Here is a 13,138-nt window from a genome sequence, read left to right as displayed (position 1 = left end):
TATCACTTACCCTTTCTAGCATAAATCCTGTTTTTCGGGGGCTGGATCTTCCTTCTCAGTTGATGGCAGCAGCTCAATTATCCATACTGAAATTCTCAGTCACTTTCTAACCTCTTTCTACACTCAACTTGCTTTATATCCAGTCTCCACCAACTCCATAAACGTTTAATCTTCCATTTTCTTTCCCTCTGCTGATGCCCAAGTCCAGAGCTTCATCCTCTGTCTCCTGAATTATTGCAGCAGCTCCTTTCTGAACGGCCTGCCTTCCATCCTTACCCCCAGTTCATCTTCAGCTCAATGCTACTTTTCTAAATACAGACCTCCAGTTAGGCCTTTTCTGTTTTGTTATCACCTTCAGAAGAAACTGCAATGTTGAGCACAATGTAGGTAATTTTATTTTTTACCTCTGACCAGGTACCTCTGCTGGCTTCTCTAGCTGCTCAGGAATCCACAAAACACACCATGTACTATAACTCATCCGTGTGCTTGCAAAAGCTCTTCCCTGAGCCTCAATATCCCATTTACCCCATTTTATTTATCAAATTTCTATCTTTTAAGCATCAGTTTAATAGTGTGATAGTAAGGCATTACTTTTGTATCTCCATTTCCAGAAAAAAATGATTGATAGATCAGGATGTAAATATAGATAATTAAGTTTCATGGTATTTATTCATTTATATTTCTATTCTTGATTAGATTGTGAACTTTTTTAGTTTGGGACTATGATATCTATTTTTCTATTTCCAGCCCTCAAAAGAGCTCTGATAGATATTGTGTCCTATGAAATGCTATTGAATAAATCAGTATGTCTCCCAAATTCCCAACACCTACCTCTGTCTTTTTCTAAGCTTACAGAATCTATTGCAAAAATGCTTTTCTTGTTAGCCTTCCCTTTCTAATCTTACTACTTTTCCTAGTTCATGATTTCATCACCATTGGCATAGATTATTACAAGAGCCCCTCCTTTGATCACCAGCTTGAGTTTTTCCTGCTTTTAAAGCCATTCGTGATATATTGCTTCCAGAGATATCTTCATTAACAACAGATTTTATGGTGTTATTTTTTTCATGGTTCAGACTCTTTGAAAGTCTCCTGTTGAGTGGAGAGCAAAGTCCAAAATCTTTAACCCTGCTGCTCCATCTCTCCAGCCTCATTTCCAGTGTTTTCTCCTCTATACCAACCACACACAAGCTACAGTCCAACATCCTGAACCATTAGCTATTCCTTTAACCCTTGATACCCATACTCCAATATGCTGGTATTTATCCATTGCTCAAAACCCAACTGGAATGGCATCTCTTCCATAAAGCGTTTTACAAACACCCAATCAGACAAAAAAAAAAAAAAAAAACATTTTTCTCATTTTGTCTTCTGAAAGCTTATGTAAAGGCATTCATTTTAGCATGTCAGTCTCCCTTCTATACCAGGATGTGTACTTTATAGAATTACAGATACTGTTTCAATAAATTGCAAGTCACAAGTCTTTTTGTAGGCAGAAATTTTACATATTATAATTGAATTTTCCACAATGCCTCATAAAGAATGGATATTAAAAAAAATAGTTGCTAGTTGAATCAAGAGGGTATATTAAAGATAGTGGAGTTAGAACATACAGAGGGCAGAAAGGAAAAGGCATCTAAGAGATGAGGCCATGTGAATGTGTCTGGGCCTGAGGACTACTGTCAAGAAGCAATAAGAAGTAGAAGAAGATAAATCTGCAAAGTTGTTTGTGGAGACCTTGAATGTCAAGCTAAGAAGTTCAGAAATTATCTTATTGTTACTTTGGATACATTACAGACTTTTGAGCAGGAGCATTGTGTGTTAAATGCACTGTTGTAAGATTTATCCGATAGTTGATTTCAGATTAAATTGAAAGGAAAAGAGCCTGAGGACAGAGATGCCAGTCAGAAATCTTTTGCATTGATCCAGGTTGAAGTGCCCTCAACTAGGGCAATGAAGTAGGAAGAAAAAGATCCTAAAGACATAGCAAAGGCAGAAACTATAAGACTTGGTAAATAAATAAATTCTAGAAATAAAGAGAAAGGGATTGAGTCATTCATACCTTTTTTAGACATCTCCTTCAACTAGAAGACTATCTGTGTTAGTTGCCCAGTCCTCTCCAACTCTGCAACCCCATGGACTGTAGCCCATTAGGCTCCTCTATCAATGAGATTCTCCAGGCAAGAATACTGGAGTGGGTTGCCATTCCTTTCTCCAGGGGATCTTCCTGACCCAGGGATCGAACCCAGATATCCTGCATTGCAGGCAGGTTCTCTACCATTTGAGCCACCAGGAAGCCCAAGAAGACTAGCTATTTCTTAATGTTTCTTGGTGACAATTTAATATCTCAAAGTGTAGAAGAGGTGGTAGAAGATGCTTCCACCACTCTGACTTCAGGATGCAATGGCTTGTCTAAAAAAAGAAGATAAGAAAATAACAGTGAGATCACTGAGGAGACAAAGTTTTGAAGCCAGAGTCAAGGATTGAGGTTGGTGGCACAGCACAGGAGAAATAAGCAGGAGAAAATAAATATCTTCCAATGAGATTGAAGATAAAGATGAGAAAATAGAAAGAGATAATAATTCTTAGCCCCCAGGAAGTATCAGGCAACTGCATTGGCCTAATTAAACCTACTTCACAAATAAGGGCATTGAGTTACATTAGGGTAGACAACCATTATTGTTTTTAATATACATCTCAGAGTCCACATTAAAATGAAAAAAAAAAAAAAGCAGAGGAATCTCATGATGGGAGATTGAATGAAATGATGAGAAAAAAAATTTCAGGAAGCCTAATACTTATTATGATTGTGAAAGTAACTGTACTCAATTTATAAACCATTTAATCTGTTTGTGATTCCCTGGAGAAGGAAATGGCAACCCACTCCAGTACTCTTGCCTGGAGAATTCCATGGACAGAGGAGCCTGGCAGGCTACAGTCCATGGGGTCACAAAGAGTTAGACATGACTGGGTGACTAACTTTCACTTTCAATTTTTCACAATCTGTTTGTGTATTAGAATTACCTAGAAATGCTTATTGAAGATAGAGATTCTTGGTCTCCCCACCTGGAAATTCTGATTCAATATATCTCAAATCTATATTTTTATCAAAGCCTTAAGGCAGTTTAATACTCACCAGTTTTGTGGATTTAATAATCTTAAATCACTGCTTTACTTTCAGCATATCATTCCTTACTTACTAAACTAGCGATGCTTCACTCTTCACCTTCCATTATGTATATATGTAAAATTCTCCACTTACCCTAAAGACTTTTCATAGTATTTGATCACGTGACCTAGCTAAATGCATTACACAGAACTTACCAATGCACACAGAACTGCTTGTAGTCAGGAGGTCTCTTCAGCATCCAAATTGAGTTACTGTTACCAAGAGCTAAGGGGAATAGTGACCAGGAAAGAAATTTATATATATGTCTCCAGATTTGAGCTACAGTGTTGACATAGGAAATGCAAACTTGGAAGCTTATAAAGAAGTAACTCGTTCAAAAGAGAGCAGATAAGAATCCAAAAAAAAAAAAAGAGAGAGAGAGAGAAATGTACAATTGTACAGTTTTACAAAACTTGAATTAGAAACCACAAGTACTTGATGAATAGTGTGGTAAAGAAACAGTTCTTAGACATATGCCTCAGGTTATATTCAGTAAAGGGGGCATTTATTTAAGGGAAATTTAGGAGGAAGCTACTGAAATTGGATAGAATTGCTGGAATCTCACTCCAGGAAAAAAAAAAATTTATCCCGAGAGAGAGAACTAGAGAGTCTCCACTGGCCACACAGGGACATTATGGGCAGCAGGACTTGGAGCACTGACTTGAGTATAAAAAGCCTAATGCATACATCCAATGGGATTTACAACATAAAATATAGCTTAACCAGGCAAATTGAACTTTTTCAGCTGGAATGACTTTGGTAACAAAATGGCTTTGGTAATGATTTTGGTAACAAAATCTCAATGATGTTTAAACTTTTTTGAAACATATGCTATCACTGGCCTCCCCAGTGGCTCAGGGGTAAAGAATTCACCTCCAATGAAGGAGACACAGGAGATGTAGTTTCCATCACTGGGTTGGGAAGATCCCTTGGAGAAGGGAATGGCAGCCCACTCCAGTATTCTTGCCTGGAGAATTCCATGGGCAAAGGAGCCTGGTGGGCAACAGTCCATAGGATAGTACAGAGTCAGACACAAATGAAGTGACTTAACATGCATGCACGCTATCTAAAAAGAAAGCCATATCACCTTATATAAATCAGTTCAGTTCAGTTCAGTCGCTCAGTCATGTTCGACCTATTGCAAGCCAATGAATCACAGCACACCAGGCCTCCCTGTCCATCACCAACTCCCAGAGTTCACACGAACTAATGTGCATTGAGTCGGTGATGCCATCCATCCATCTCATCCTCTGTTGTCCCCTTCTCCTCCTGCCCCCAATCCCTCCCAGCATCAGGGTCTTTTCCAATGAGTCAACTCTTCATTTGAGGTGGCCAAAGTATTGGAGTTTCAGGTTCAGCATCAATCCTTCCAATGAACAGCCAGGACTGGTCTCCTTTATGATGGACTGGTTGGATCTCCTTGCAGTCCAAGGGTTCTCCAACACCACAGTTCAAAACCATCAACTCTTCAGTGCTCAGCTTTCTTCACAGTCCAACTCTCACTCTATACATGACTACTGGAAAAACCATAGCCTTGACTAGACGGACCTTTGTTGGCAAAGTAATGTCTCTGCTTTTCAATATGCTATCTAGGTTGGTCATAACTTTCCTTTCAAGGAGTAAGTGTCTTTGAATTTCATGACTGCAATCACCATCTTCAGTGATTTTGGAGCCCCCAAAAATAAAGTCTGACACTGTTTCCAGTGTTTCCCCATCTATTTCCCATGAAGTGATGGGACCAGATGCCATGATCCTAGTTTTCTGAATGTTGAGCTTTAAGCCAACTTTTTCACTCTTCACTTTCACTTTCATCAAGAGGCTTTTTAGTTCCTCTTCACTTTCTGCCAAAAGGGTGATGTCATCTGTATATCTAAGGTTATTCATATTTCTCCCGGAAATCTTGATTCCAGCTTGTGCTTCTTCTAGCCCAGCGTTTCTCATGATGTACTCTGCATATAAGTTAAATAAGCAGGGTGACAGTATACAGCCTTGACATACTCCTTTTCCTATTTGGAATCAGTCTGTTGTTCCATGTACAGTTCTAACTGTTGTTTCCTGACCTGCATACAGATTTCTCAAGAGGCAGATCAGGTAGTCCGGTATTCCCATCTTTTTCAGAATTTTCCACAGTTTATTGTGATCCACACAATCAAAGGCTTTGGCATAGTCAATAAAGCAGAAATAGATATTTTTCTGGAACTCTCTTGCTTTTTTGATGATCCAGCGGATGTTGGCAATTTGATCTCTGGTTCCTCTGTCTTTTCTAAAACCAGCTTGAATATCTGGAAGTTCACAGTTCACATATTGCTGAAGCCTGGCTTGGAGAATTTTGAGCATTACTTTACTAGCATGTGAGATGAGTGCAATTGTGCGGTAGTTTGAGCATTTTTGGCATTGCCTTTCTTTGGGATTGGAATGAAAACTGACCTTTTCCAGTCCTGTGGCCACTGCTGAGTTTTCCAAATTTGCTGGCGTATTGAGTACAGCACTTTCACAGCATCATCTTTCAGGATTTGAAATAGCTCCACTGGAATTCCATCACCTCCACTAGTTTTGTTCGTAGTGATGCTTTCTAAGGCCCACTTGACTTCACATTCCAGGATGTCTGGCTCTAGGTGAGTGATCACACCATCGTGATTATCTGGGTTGTAAAGCTCTTTTTTGTACAGTTCTTCTGTGTATTCTTGCCATCTCTTCTTAATATCTTCTGCTTCTGTTAGGTCCATACCATTTCTGCCTTTATGGAGCCCAGCTTTGCATGAAATGTTCCCTTGGTAGTTCGAATTTTATTGAAGAGATCTCTAGTCTTTCCCATTCTGTTGTTTTCCTCTATTTCTTTGCATTGATCACTGAGGAAGGCTTTCTTATCTCTCCTTGCTATTCTTTGCAACTCTGCGTTCAGATGCTTATATCTTTCCTTTTCTCTTGCTTTTCGCATCTCTTCTTTTCACAGCTCTTTGTAAGGCCTCCTCAGACAGTCATTTTGCTTTTTTGCATTTCTTTTCCATGGGGATGGTCTTGATCCCTGTCTCCTGTACAATGTCACGAACCTCAGTCCATAGTTCATCAGGCACTCTGTCTATCAGGTCTAGTCCCTTAAATATATTTCTCACTTCCACTGTACAATCATAAGGGATTTGATTTAGGTCATACCTGAATGGTCTAGTGGTTTTACCCACTTTTCTTTAAGTCTGAATTTAGCAATAAGGAGTTCATGATCTGAGCCACAGTCAGCTTCTGGTCTTGTTTTTGCTGACTGTATAGAGCTTCTACATCTTTGGCTGCAAAGAATATAATCAGTCTGATTTTTGTGTTGACCATCTGGTGATGTCCATGTGTAGAGTCTTCTCTTGTGTTGTGAAAAGGGTGTTTGTTATGACCAGTGCATTTTCTTGGCAAAACTCTATTAGTCTTTGCCCTGCTTCATTCCGTATTCCAAGGCCAAATTTGCCTTTACTCCTGGTGTTTTCTGACTTCCTACTTTTGCATTCCAGAAGGTAATGGCACCCCACTCCCATACTCTTGCCTGGAAAACCCCATGGATGGAGGAGCCTGGTGGGCTCCAGGTGGGTCCATGGGGTCGCTAAGAGTCGGACACGACTGAGCGACTTCACTTTCGCTTTTCACTTTCATGCATTGGAGAAGGAAATGGCAACCCATTCCAGTGTTCTTGCCTGGAGAATCTCAGGGATGGGGGAGCCTGGTGGGCTGCAGTCTATGGGGTCTCACAGAGTCAGACACGACTGAAGTGACTTAGCAGTAGCAGCCCGTATAATGAAAAGAACATCTTTTTTGAGTGTTAGTTCTAAAAGGTCTTGTAGGTCTTGATAGAGCCGTTCAACTTCAGCTTCTTCAGCATTACTGGTTGGGGCATAGACTTGGATTACCGTGATATTGAATGGCTTGCCTTGGAAACGAACAGAGATCATTCTGTCATTTTTGAGACTGCATCCAAGTACTGCATTTCGGACTCTTTTGTTGACCATGATGGCTACTGCATTAGTAGATATAATGGTCATCTGAGTTAAATTCACCCATTCCCGTCCATTTTAGTTCGCTGATTCCTAGAATGTTGATGTTCACTCTTGCCATCTCCTGTTTGACCACTTCCAATTTGCCTTGATTCATGGACTTGACATTCCAGGTTCCTATACAATATTGCTCTTTACAGCAGCAGACCTTGCTTCTATCACCAGTCGCATCCACAATTGGGTATTGTTTTTGCTTTTGCTCCATCCCTTCATTCTTTCTGAAGTTATTTCTCCACTGATCTCCAGTAGCATATTGGGCACCTACAGACCCGGGGAGCTCCCCTTTCAGTATCCTATCATTTTGCCTTCTCATACTCTTCATGGGGTCCTCAAGGCAAGAATACCGAAGTGCTTTGCCATTCCCTTCTCCAGTGGACTATAATCATGTCCAAATCCTGAAAAGGCAAAGCCATAGAAGCCTGCATGTGTATCACATCTTGATTTGGAGCAGTCAGCTTTATACACTGGAAACTGCCTTTAAGTGAGGGTACAGTTGAGTTCATTCTCAAAGCCTTTATGAAGCTCATTAATGGTTCCAGAGCCACACCCGATGAAATTTTTACATTTCCTCCTTTAGCTTGGTTGTAGCAAAGAGAAGGTCCATTAAAGTTTTATTTTTATTTATATTTGTGTGCGATAAAAAGACTTAATGTAAGATCTACCCTCTTAGCAAAATGTTAAGTATATAATAGAGTATTGTTAACTATAGGTATCCTGCTATATGGTAGATCTTTAGGACTTCTTCATTTTGCATGCCTGAAACTTTGTGCCTTTGACTAAAACTTCCTGGTTTCCCCCTCCCTCCAGGCTTTGGCAACCACCATTTACTCTCTGCTTCCATGAGTTTCACTATTTCAGATTCCTCATACACTTGGGATCATGTAGTATTTGTTCTTCTGTGTTGGGCTTATTTCATTTGGCAAATGTTCTCTAGGTCCACCCATATTGTTGAAAATAGCAGGATTTCATTCCTTTTTAAGGCTATATAATATTCAATTATATATAAACACCACATTCTTTATCCATGCCTCTATAAATGGACATTTAGGTTGTTTTTCATGTGTACAGTATCTTGGCTATTGTAAGTGTTGAATCCTAGATGCTTTCATTGTTTTTCCATTCCATTCTATATTGGCTTTTATTCATTTTTTCATATTCAGAATCTTCTGATCCAGTGAAATTGAAGAGATCACACTTAAAGCAATAGAGAAAAGTGCTTTGCAGGTTTGTTTAAGGAGGAGAAGGCAGTATGTCCTCAGAGCATCCGCCTGACAGCACAGCCAGGTACCTATGTCATTTGAGTGGGAAATCCTTGCTGTGTCTCTTTTGGGGCATCATGGACTTTCCTGGGGGTAGTGCAATCTGACTATGAAGGATAATGGACAGGTACAGAAGAGAAGCTAAGAAAGCTGGGAACAAACCCCTCCAGATTTCTTCCTGGTAGGCAGCTCTGATGCTGAAAGCATGCATTTCTAAGAAAACCTCTGTCTCTCAATATGACTCTTACAGTCTTAAAATGGTTGTGTGTCATAGATTTTCTGAGATAATCTTCTTTTCAAATATTACATTATGTTTCTGAATCTGAAGTTCGGATACACACATATATGACATCTTATGCACAAATAAGAGGAGTAAAAGGAAGACAAAAAAAGGGTTGTTTCCTCTTTTCTACAGTTTCAGAGGACATCTGGAGGTATGTTCTGGAGCCAGAGAGGAGAAAACAGGGCAGATATATTATGTCCAGTCCCTCTTATAGATCATAGTATGAAAATTGGAACTTCTCAGTGAACCTTGAAGAGTCAGGGGCAGGGGAAATCTCTTATTTATACATATATGAGCTCAAATGGCTTGGCAGTATATACGTAGTTTCACTTTGATAGTAGAATAACCTTTCAAGAATTCTGAAATATAAATAAGAAATCAAATAAAAATGATATAGCTCCCATTAAATAAAAGCAAAGTGTGCAGCCATGTAACACAAAGCTTTGCTTCTAAGGATCTGGGTAACAAATCACTTCAGCCTTGCTCTGAAGAATTATCTCAGATCTGGAGCTCCAAACTGGAATTATACATTAAATCGCACATTTATTTATCAGTTAGGATAATGCGGGGTTGATCTCTCTGAAACAGCTGTCCATTTTGTGCCATCCTATTTTGAGGCATCTTCAGGCCACAGCCAACCAACCAGCTTAAATCTTCTATGGGCAGGCCAGCATCATAACTTACTTTAACATTTCCTCCAGTGATTTTTTCTCTACATTTGATGTGCATGTCAAATAAAGTCTGTCAAAGCTCTTTCTCATAACATAAATTCCAGATGTTTTTGGCTTTCCCAAAAGGAAGATGTAATAGGTTTGCTTTTACTAATACGCTGAGATAATGAAAATAGAAGTATGGCTATAAAGTCCTTTTATTTGCTTTTCATGTTGAAGTATGTAAGCCATAATATGTGTTCCTGTTCTTCCTAAATGAGGTCTATATGCAGGGGGGGAGAAAAAGATTTAAAGTGGGAAGAAAATGGAGTTGGTATTAAGCCAAGCTAAAACATAGCTACTTGTGATGAAGAGAAATCAAAAGGATAAAATATACTGTAACTTTATGCTTTACATGGTCTTCATTCATTCTATATTCAGGACTCATTTATTAGGAATCTATTGTGCATTCAGCACTATGTGTTAAGTGGAAGGCAGGGCAACTATTCTATAGAAGGAGCCAGGGCTTTTATCACATACAAAAAGAGTGAAATAGTCAAGGCAACATATGAGCAAGTATAAGATAGGCATCACTAACTAAACACCTAAGCAATAAATATATATATATATATATATATATATATACACACACATATCAGCTGAAAGGAATAATCCTTGTTTGGGGTTCATCTAGGAAAACATCGCTTAGTCGTGTCCAACTGTTTGCAACCCCGTGGACTGTAGCCCACCAGGCTCCTCCATCCATGGGATTCTCCAGGCAAGAATACTGGAGTTGGTTGCCATTTCCTTCTCCAGGGGATCTTCCTGACCCAGGGATCGAACCTAGGTCTCCCGCAGTGCAGGCAGACGCTTTAACCTCTGAGCCACCAGGGAAGCCCAGGAAAACATCAGGGCAGATACAGTGCAACATGTGGACCTCAGATCAGCCCAGCAGCAGCATCACATGGGAACTTGTCAGAAATGAATATTATCAGAGCCACCCAGATCTACAGAGTCAACCTCTAGGGTTGGAGCCAAGAAATGTGTATTTTAGCAAGTCCACCAGGTGACTCTGAAGCCCACTCTTCGGCTGGAGAACCATGGCAGGGTAAAGCTCCATCGGAGGGCTCTCACTGGACCCTTGGCTGCCATGAGCCACATTTTTGTGTCTAGTGTGAGGAAAACACAAGGTCTTCACCCAAATTATCCCCAGAATAGCCCCAGTACCAAAGTCTTTTTACTTAAATATCTTTACCTTGAGCACAGCTATGAGGAAACCCCAACGTCAGGCAAGGTCTGCACAGAATTGTTTTTTCCTCTCCCCAGAAAGTCAAGAAGCTGACGCCATGTTGCTCCTGCTGCTCTTGGATTCTAATCAGTGAGTGATGTGAGTATAAATTGACCCAAGTGTAGCTTTTAGTCTCTCTGGGACAATTTTCAAGACTGCTCATGATGTGTTTACCAAATTGATATGAAAGTGAAAGTGTTAGTCTCTCAGTCGTGTCTGACTCTTTAGGGACCCCATGGACTGTAGCTCACCAGGCTCCTCTGTCCATGGGATTCTCCAAGCAAGGATACTGGAGTGGGTTGCCATTTCCTTCTCCAGGGGATCTTCCCAACCCAAGGAATGAACCTGGGTCTCCTGCATTACTGGTAGATTCTTTACTGTCTGAGCCACCAGGGAAGCCAAATTGATATAGGCACTTTCAAAATGTGTCACATTTAAATCATGTGGTCTTTGACTTAAAGGGGGAATCTCTCTCTCTCTTTCTCTCAAACACATTTGCACCATACTTGCATTTCTTCTTTGAGTCTCAAAATATTTAAAACTCAAATTTATTTTCGCCCTAAAATTCTGAAGTTTTACTTACTCTAACAGTCTGTTTTATTTATAATGGAGTCTGGCTATCACAAACTTAACTTTTGGCCTGGAGATTTTTTTTTCAATTTACCTGAACATTTGATGATACATGCTATGAAATATAAAAAGTTTTTCTACTTTTATCTCTGTTCTTTGGATGTCCTCACTATATGCTCTATCTTTGGTTTAAGCCACGGGTTCTCAAAGAGGTACAATTTTTGATCCCCAGGGACATTTGGTAATGTCTGGAAACATTTTAAGTTATTCACAACTCACAGGTGGTACCACAGGCATCTAGTAGGTAGAGACCAGGATGCTGCTAAACCTTACAATACCCAGGGCACACAAGCAGTTTTCTGCCCAAAATGTCAGTTGTGTGGAGGTAGAGAAACTGGTGTATTTGAATTCCACTTTGTATAAAAGAGAAAACTGAACAATCAAAAAAACAAAAAGAAAAAGGGCAAATGGTAGGATTTAGTAATGTGAATGCCCCTGAATTTGATTTTGTTAGTAACCTCCCTTTTAAAGTGGAAATCTCTCTTATTTAAAAATAAATAGGGTGAAGAAGGAGAGAATTATTGCTGGCCAGTTGTAGAAGAACTTCTTAGTCATAAGGCCACTGGATCACAAATCATAAACTCCTCAGAGCTTTTGTAATCCATCCCCACCACCACTATCATTCTATAGACTGAGAACAGAGTGAGACATCCGGTTAAACTCACCTGTCTGCTCTGGTGGTGAGTCCTTTAGGTCTTTCCATTGTCTCTGTGTTCCTCTCCGTTTGCTTGTCCCTTAGTATCCTTTGGGGATTGAGGATACCAACTGCTTCACCATGTCTGGTGGATACCAAAATTCTAGGATGCTCAAGTCCCTTATTCAGCCCTCCATATCCACGATGTGGAATCATGGATGCAGAGTGTGGTCTGTACACTCTTATTATTTCCTCTCTATCTTGCTTGAGTGGTCTCCTTTCCCATTTCTTTCCTCTCTCTTGTCTCTTGCCTATGCCCATATTCCAACACACTCTCAACCTTTATCTTTTCTTCTCATCTTCTTACTCTTAAAACCATGCACCTTTGTACATGGGCAGATACCTGGACTTGCAGAATGGAAAACAGTTCCTCTTTCATGTAGAGTTGCATCTAACTTGTAATCACTCAGAAATTACAATTACTTTAATGCAGTTCTGGCTTTGGAAAAGTCTCTATTTGCTTTCTTGCTCCAAGTTGACTACAATCCTGGACTTTGTACATGGGAAAAAATAAATCTGAGCCTAGCATGAAAATAACCTTGTATACCTTTTTATGAAGAAACTCATAAAGTAGATAAGTGCTTCTCAGTATGCTCCCCTCATTCTAACGCCCATGGCAAGAAAAAAAAAATTTTAGATCAAAAGGAAATTAGCTGTTCATTTGTTCTGTTATTTGTCAGAAGCCGAGAGGAGGAAGTTTTCATGTGCTAGGCATCTAATGATAGCAATTAGCTGAATGTTTAATGAAATAACTGACTTCCATTTTTTTGTCTGTTTTCTTCTTTGGGGCTTCCCTGGTGGCTCAGAGAGTAAAGAATCTGCCTGCAATGCAGGAGGCCTGGGTTCAGTCCCTGGGTTGACAAGATCCTCTGAAGAAGGGAATGGCTACCTACTCCAGTATTCTGGCCTGGAGAATTACATGGACAGAGGATCTTGGTGGGCTACAGTCTATGTGATCACAAACAGTCAGACATGACTGACCAAAAATTTCATCCAGGTGATTTCCTTTTTTCTTTTTTGGTCTACTGTGCTGAGTGGGTATTTAAGATTATGCAGAGCCCAACACTGATTAAGATCAGTAATTATTTAATTAGAATTATAACAAACTACATGGTATATATCATGCTTGCACTG

Source organism: Bos mutus, chromosome 20 (genome assembly GCF_027580195.1).
Source record: "Bos mutus isolate GX-2022 chromosome 20, NWIPB_WYAK_1.1, whole genome shotgun sequence".
Taxonomy (NCBI): Eukaryota; Metazoa; Chordata; class Mammalia; order Artiodactyla; family Bovidae; genus Bos; species Bos mutus.
The sequence above is the reverse complement of the archived record's forward strand: the minus strand, read 5'-3'. Positions refer to the sequence as shown.